The following is an 8531-nucleotide window of genomic DNA, read 5'->3' on the forward strand; positions in this document are numbered from 1 at the left end:
AAGCTATCGCTGAGTGGTGAACTCAGTGGTGCACAACTATAATTTAAAACATAGTACAATAGTTATTGACAAAATTTACAGCAAATAATTTGGAAATCTGAATACGCATCAAATTCCAAAACTCAAAATATTCATTGCCAATAATGTAAATCATTTGTATGAAATGACTTTGATCACGAAATTCAATTTATCAAATCATGACTAACCATTAAGGTAGTTCCAACAAAATCAATTATATATAAATCATAACTGAAATCACAGTTCTTTACTATTTAAAAACATTATGTGTCTCAAAAACCATATTGTATCTCAAAAATCATGCTGTATCTCAAAAATCATTCTTTATCTCACTAGCTATGCTATATCTCAAAAATCATGTTGTATCTCAAAAATCATTCTTTATCTCAAAAATCATGCTGTATCTCAAAAATCATTCTTTATCTCAAAAATCATGCTGCATCTCAAAAACCATGTTGTATCTAAAAAATCATTCTTTATCTCACTAACTATGCAAGACTAATCCGAAAGGGATATATTCGAAGTGATTCTAACTCCTATGGTCGGGGAGGTTGAATCATCGTGCACAGTACACATCACAATAATGAATCTTCCGTAAGAGCCATAACGATAAAAAAACTTAGATCTAACCTCAAATCAGATGAAAATCTAAGCCTGTGCACGTACCATGGTAATCAAAATACAACTAACTCCATTGCTCCTCAACAAATGAGAGAGACGGGTAATAACCTAGTCAAGCATCTATTGTAACACCCCTAAGTTCGGTAGTGCGTTCTGCTGCTCTGGTGACCAGTGTTGTCCGGACAGCTAGGATGCCTAGAACTACACTTCAATATGAGTGACGAGACATAAAATAATGAAATACAAGAAAAGAAAATATAAGAAAAACAAAGGAAAAATAATAGCAAAGAAATGTAATCAAGTTAAGCGAGCCGGGAACCCTAGTGATGGGGGGCCGCACCGGGAAGTCACGGCGTGGACCGTTGACTAGCCCTGGACTGCGGGGAACCCTGGAAAACATTTTTAGGACTTAAATAGACCCTTATTGAAGCAGGAATATCATTAGAAATATCAAAGAAAAATTAAATACTTATTACAAAGAAAAGTGAGAAATCGAAAAACAGACAAAACCCGGTGTTACCGAAAAATTGGGAATGCAACCCGAACAGAGGCATTATGGTCATTTGACATCCCAAATTGTCTTTTGACCTAAATGTCTACTAAAAATAAATAATATTACACTTAAAAAATAAAATGAAAAATTAATTTGGTGGTTCCTAAAGTAAATAGTAAGAATTAAGGGTTAATGTGGAATAAGTAGAAATTAAACATATTATATGATTTAATCTAAGTAAGTGGACCACTAAATGAATAAATTAAAGATAATGGGGCAGGTGTACACTCATCTTACCATCTGCAATTCATCTTTCTCATTTGGATTTAACATTGCCGAAATGAAGAGGTGAAGAACCCTCCATGGCCGTTTTCATCGAGCTCTCCTAACTCCTCCATTTCAACTCCAATCACTTAGGGTTCTTCATGAAAGTTTGTCTACACATCATAAGGAAGAGCTTGATACCAAATTTAAGAAGTTTAATCAAGGTTTGGCAAGTTCCAACCATAAGGTAAGTTAGCATTTTTGAAGATAGCTTTGTTAAACTTTGTGTTCATGTTATGGGTGTTGGTTTTGTGAAGAAAATTTTTAAGTTTGAAGAGTTATTGAGATGTTCATTTTGGACAGTCATGGAGTTATGTATTTGATGAAATATTTGTGCATATATTTGATGAGAAATGATGTTGGTTATGGTGATTTAATATCCTAGTAAATTACTTCATATGTATATGGTGATTTTTGCACTTGGATGGAAATTGGTGAATTGTAGGATATTTTGGTGTTGAGGAAGTTTTCGGCAGCCTTGAGATTCTTGGATAAATGTATATGTTCATGAAGGTATTGGCAGAATATTGACCTTGAGAATTGATGGATATGTGTATAGATTGATTGTGTAAGTGTATGTAAAAATTTGTAATGTTTAGGGTATATGTGATTGTACTTAGAACTTGTAAATGTGAGTTTAATTGGTGTATTGAGGATAATTGAAATCTGCCCAAAGTGACATTTAAGTGAAGTGGAATATGGTTTTTGGTAATGTACCAAAACAGAAATTAAATGTGTAATGGATACATGTATGAGCAAAGTAATTAAAGGCAGTATGCAATTTAGTCAATAACTTTAAATGTGTAACCTCAATTGGTATGAGACCAATTGGAGGTGAAACTAGGCACAAAATGTGCCAACTTTCATTGAGAAAGCATACCAAAATTCTGCTTGCAAGGTGACATAAGAAAATGACCAATTCGGATTAAGTGCAATTGAAACCTGAAAACTGACCAATTGGGCAGCAGTTAGTGTTTAGGCCATAACTTACTCAAAACAGGTCCAATTGACCTGAAATTTTAACCATGAATAGTTAAGACCCATACCTACAAGTCTTATGAAGACACCAAAGCCCAGAAATGACCAGAAGTAAGTCAAAAAGCCTGCACAAGTTCGAGTCCAAAAACTGGCCGAACCAAAGTTGACCAAATTGACCTAAAAGTGACCTAATTTGATGCCATTTGACCAGCAATAGTATAATGACCATAACTTGGTCTACATAACTCGGATTGACCTGAAATTTTGTCCCGCATGCAATAAGACATAGATCTACAAGTTTATAGTTTTGACCGAAACCCGAAAACTGAGGGAACTAGGTCGTCTGGCTAGGTCAAACTAGTATCCCGGAATCCAGCAATTTGCAATAAAATGCAAGGAAACGCAGTATACATAGAAATGAGTTTGGTAAAACGTACCAACCCTAAAACCCTATCGAATGTGACATATTTATGACACTAAAACCTAATTTACCTAAAACGCATCGAGGGTCGGTATATTAGGTGATTGAGCAAATAATAGCCTTCAGTGAATTACTTATCGAACATTATCGTTAGAGATAGTTTAATTTAGTACTGAAACACTTCAAATTGTGTTTCTCAGTTACCAAAGACTCAGGAAAAGGGAAGGAAACACTGAGTCCAGACCGAGAGACAGTTATCAGAGGTTTGTGTACAACAACTATTTCTTTTGAATTATTTTCAATTGAAATAAATTATGACTATTTACATATTATTGTTTTAAGTTGTGAAATTGTGAAAAATGGTTTGAATGATATTTGATGGATACTTATTGATTGAAAAGCACTGTAATTGGTTTGAAACCACAGCTATCATGTACATTGATTGTATTCCTCGCTAGCTTGTCTAGTGGGATGAATTGAATTCCCTCTCTGGCTGAAGTGTTGAGGTGTGTGCCTGTTGAGGACGAATAGAATGAGTACTCATATTTTTGCTAGCTAGCTATGTTATTCCTCATTAGTCATTGACTTTTGGGATGAATTGAATACCTCATTAGCTATTGGCTTTTGGGATGAATTGAACTTTGGAACATGATTAAAGCTGTGTGTGATTTATTGATATGTATTGTGAGATTGTGAAATGAATTTAAACTCTTATTGACACATACTGTCTTTTGAATTCAACCATGATCTGACTTATTGAAATTTATTGTGATATTGAGAAATGGAGTTTAAATTCTGGTTGACAATTATTGTCTTGAAATTAACTATGGTTTTAAGTATCCACTGTTTACATGACTTATGAATTGTGATTTAAATTGTATTTGGTTAATGTTGTGCACCACTGAGACATTGTCTCAGCGATAGCTTTTTATTGCTGTCGCAGGTAGACAGACCAGCAGTGTGAGACTAAGTGCTAGTACCTCAATGAGAGACTACCGGGTATAATGAGTATACCAATATATTGTATTTTGTAATGTAATGATGTTCCTTTGTATGTACATATTGTTGTTGGTTTTGAGCAGTTGTAAATTAAAATTGTACATTGAAGTTGTAAAGTAAATTATGAGATATTTTGACTTGTAAAAATTGTATTATATTTTCTCTATCTCAGTCCTTGAAAAATTACTGTGAATTTGACTTGAGAAATGTGTTGAGTTGAGAAAAATGTTGAAGTTGAGATTTGGAAATTTATTGAAGTGCTTTTTACAGGTTTTCTGAAGAACTGTTTTATCCAAAATACAGATGGCACTCTGCCAAAATTTTTACAGAAATTCCAAATAAGTCAAATGTGTCAGTTCTATTACTTCAGTTCAAAAAGTTTTTAATACCTGTAAATAGTGCTCACCACTGTAAAAGAAGTAAGAAAAGTTATTTTAAAATCCCTTGTAGTGTATTTAATGGGTTATCAGTAGACGGAGTTGGTAATTCATTAGATATACTACGGGATCATGTTATTCCTTACAGAGGGGTAGGGTGTGACATGTTTTAGTGGTATCAGAGCAAAGTTTTTAAATTTTGTTTTCACCTCTTATTTGATTATTCTTTCTTCATAGTACAACTGCTCAATATCATTATTTGATACATATAGTACATTACATTATAAATATGCACTAACGGGAGGAAATCTCCTTGTGTTATTTGTTCAGGAGATCTAAAATCCTCGCATTGAATATAGAAGAGGGTGATCGTTCAGTCGATCAATCTATTGAGGCTGAGGTGCAAGGGGATGCCCCAGGCCTACATAATGTTAGTCGTTCAAAGACACCACTGTAGTACGCATGATTTCTGCTCGATTCGCTCGTGAGATGGCTGCAATGTTCCGACAAATAGCTGGTAATGTACCTACTCAAGTCCCAATACAGACACCAGTGGTACAACCACAGTCTCCTACCAGGCAGTATGATAAATTAATGAAATATGGGGCTACAGAGTTCAAAGGGATAGTAGATCCTCTAGAAGTGAGCGATGGTTAGAGAGGATGGATAGGGTATTCAAGAAAGCGCATTGCACAGAGGAGCTCGATTTGAATACTCGGTGTCTTTGTTCTGTGGGATGCTTATGATTGGTGGAAAACCATTCCCCACGATCTGGTAGAACTGCAGTCTTGACTGGAATGACTTTCTCGAATTGAGCAAATATGTCACGATGCTTATGTAGACGGAAGTGCAAGAGTTCCTAAGTGCAAAGCAGGAACAGATCAGTGGCTGAGTATGAAAGAGAATTTTCCCGCCTTAGCCATTATGCAGTAAGTCTACTCTCTACCAGCAGGGAGAGATGCAAGAGGTTTGAAACTGGCTTGAAGCCCAGTATCAGAGTACAAGTAATTGGCTTCAAACACACTAACTTCTCTGAACTTATTTCTCAAGCTCTAGAGTTAGAAAGAATTGAGATTGAGACTGCTCCTGAGAGAAAGAAATCTGAGAAGACAGAAAAAGAGGGAAAGTCAGTAGAACAGAGTTCCAGTGGTCATACTGGGAAGAGGAAGAACCATGGGGGACATGGCAGAGGTGGCAAGAAATCGGGTAGGGGAAGATATTCAGGACAGAGACCTCCCCTATCTAGTCAGCAGAGTACCAGAAGTTCCTACCCTCCCCGCCAATGTGAAACTTGTGGAAAAAATCATGGTGGGATCTGCTACAAGGCTATTGGAGCCTGTTATAACTGTAGAGGCACATGACACTTTGCCAAGGATTGCACTAGTAGTCGCAGAGTTGGACCACCTCCTACTACTGCAGAAGGGTCAGTTCAGAGCCCTGTCACTAGAAGTTCACAACCACCCAGCAGAGGTAGAGGCAGGGGTAGAGGTAACCCAGCAGGCAGCCAAAGCACAGTGAAACAATCAGAGCAAGACAATGTTCCAATCAGAATGTATGCAATGAGACAGAGGGAAGAGGCCGAGACATTTGATGTTGTGGCTGGTACCTTCTCAACGTTTAACCAAAATGTGTTTGTGTTATTTGATCCGGGCTCTACCCATTCTTATGTGAGTGCTAGCATCATTGATTGCATTGCTGTTCCATGTACAAAAAATGGACTTTGAGGTGCTAGTAACAAGTCCACTAGGACAGGAAGTCAGGGTCAATAGAAAGTATAGAGATTGTCCTTTGGTGATCCAAGGACACACTTTCCTATCTGATTTCATTGAAATGCCCTTCAGAGATTATGATATCATCTTGGGCATGGATTGGTTAGCTAGGCATCATGCCATGATTGACTGTAGGCTGAAAGAGTCACTTTTGGCCTTCCTCGATCTGATGATGTGGTAATACATGGGAAAAACGATTATGGCCATCAAACATCATTTAATTTGCACTAGCGGAAAAATGATCAGAAAGGGGTGTGAAGCCTACTTGGCACATGTGGTAGACACCCAAGTGGGGAGTCCAGCATTGAAGGACATCCCTACAGTACATGACTTTCCAGATGTGTTTCCTGATGAATTACCAGGATTACCTCCGGAAAGAGAAGTGCAGTTTGAAATTAATGTTATGCCTGGTGTGGATCCAATCTCCATAACGCCATACAGAATGGCACCAGCAGAGTTGAAAGAGTTGAAGATACAATTGCAAGAATTACTTGAAAAGGGCTTCATCCACCCTAGTGTGTCACCTTAGGGAGCACCAGTGTTGTTTGTTAAGAAGAAGGATGGTACTCTCCGCTTATGCATTGACTACCGACAGTTGAATAAGGTGACAATAAAGAACAGATATCCATTGCCTCGCATTGATGATCTGTTTGATCAGTTGAAAGGTGCAGCTGTATTCTCCAAAATTGATATGCGATCTAGTTATTATCAGTTGAAGGTGCAAGAGCAGAGTATTCCAAAAACTGCTTTTAGAACTCGATATGGCCACTATGAGTTTCTAGTAATGCCATTCGGGTTAACAAATGCTCTAGCTGCTTTTATGGATCTGATGAACACTATCTTCAGACCATATCTTGATCAATTTGTGGTGGTGTTTATTGATGACATTTTGATATATTCAAGGAATGCAGAGGAGCATGACAGACATCTACGGATTGTACTGCAGACTTTAAGGGAGAAACAACTATACGCCAAATTGTCGAAATGTGAATTTTGGCTGAAAGAAATCTCCTTTTTGGGACATGTTGTGTCAGCTGAAGGGATCAAGGTAGATTCCAGCAAGGTAGAAGCTATCCTTAATTGGAAGCCGCCAGAACATCACGAGAATTCGCAGTTTTCTGGGTTTAGCTGGATATTACCGTCGGTTTGTGAAGGGGTTTTCTATGTTATCTTCTCCACTGACCAAGCTGCTTCGGAAAGATGTAAAATTTAAGTGGACTGATAAATGCCAACAAAGTTTTAATAAGTTGAAGAGGTGTTTAACTAAAGCTCCAGTTCTCACTTTACCCACTCCGGGTAAAGAATACACAGTTTATAGTGATGCTTCTCACAATGGGTTAGGCTGTGTACTGATGCAAGATCGGAATGTCATTGCTTATGCATCACGCCAGCTGAAACCGCATGAGAGGAATTACTCAACACATGATCTGGAGTTAGCAGCTATTGTTTTTGCTCTGAAGATCTGGAGACACTATTTGTATGGAGAGAAATGCTACATTTACACAGATCACAAGAGCTTGAAGTACTTAGGTACCCAGAAGGAAACGAATTTGAGGCAGAGGAGATGGTTAGAACTCATCAAAGATTATGATTGCTTAATAGACTATCAGCCAGGGAAAGCAAATGTGGTGGCTGATGCCTTAAGTGGCAAGACTATGGCAAGTCTCAGAGTTTCTCCTTTGTCCATGGTATGTGAATTGAAAGCACAGCATGCCAGTTTAGAGGTTGATGATGAGGGACAGACAGTAGTTGCTTGGTATGTACAGCCAGTGTTGATTGATCAGATCAGAATGGTTGCTCAGAGTGATGAAAAGTATCAGAAGCTACTGAAAGAAGTCCAGCAGGGCAAGAAACCTGAATTCTCTGTGAGAGAGGATGGTTTATTGCTACATCAGGGCAGAATGTGCGTTCCTAGTGATGTGGAATTGAGACAAATCATTATGAAGGAAGCACATGAGTCTCCATTTGCTATGCACCCTGGTGGAACTAAAATGTACAGAGGGCTGAAAGAGCATTACTGGTGGATGGGTATGAAGAGAGATATAGCTGAATTTGTTTCCAAATGCCTAACTTGTCGACAAGTAAAGCAGAACATCAAGTTCCAGTGGTTTGTTACATCCTTTGTCGATGCAGTGGAAATGGGAACGAATAACTATGGATTTTGTTACAGGACTTCCAAGGACACAGAGTAGTCATGATGCTGTATGGGTTATAGTTGACAGATTGACCAAGTCTGCTCACTTTTTGCCAGTTCGGATGGACTATAGCCTGGAAAGATTGGCCAGATTGTACATATATGAGATTGTAAAATTTCATGGAGTGCCAGTATCAATTGTGTCTGACAGAGATCCTAGGTTCACTTCTAGATTCTGGGGTAGTCTTCAGAGAGCCCTAGGAACTAGATTGAACTTCAGCACAACATTCCACCCATAGACAGATGGCCAGTCTGAAAGGGTCATTCAGATATTGGAGGATATGCTACGGGCTTGTGTGATTGAATTTGAAGGTAGTTGGGATACACACTTGCATTT

The sequence above is a fragment of the Hevea brasiliensis genome, chromosome 6 (assembly GCF_030052815.1).
Source record: "Hevea brasiliensis isolate MT/VB/25A 57/8 chromosome 6, ASM3005281v1, whole genome shotgun sequence".
Taxonomy (NCBI): domain Eukaryota; kingdom Viridiplantae; phylum Streptophyta; class Magnoliopsida; order Malpighiales; family Euphorbiaceae; genus Hevea; species Hevea brasiliensis.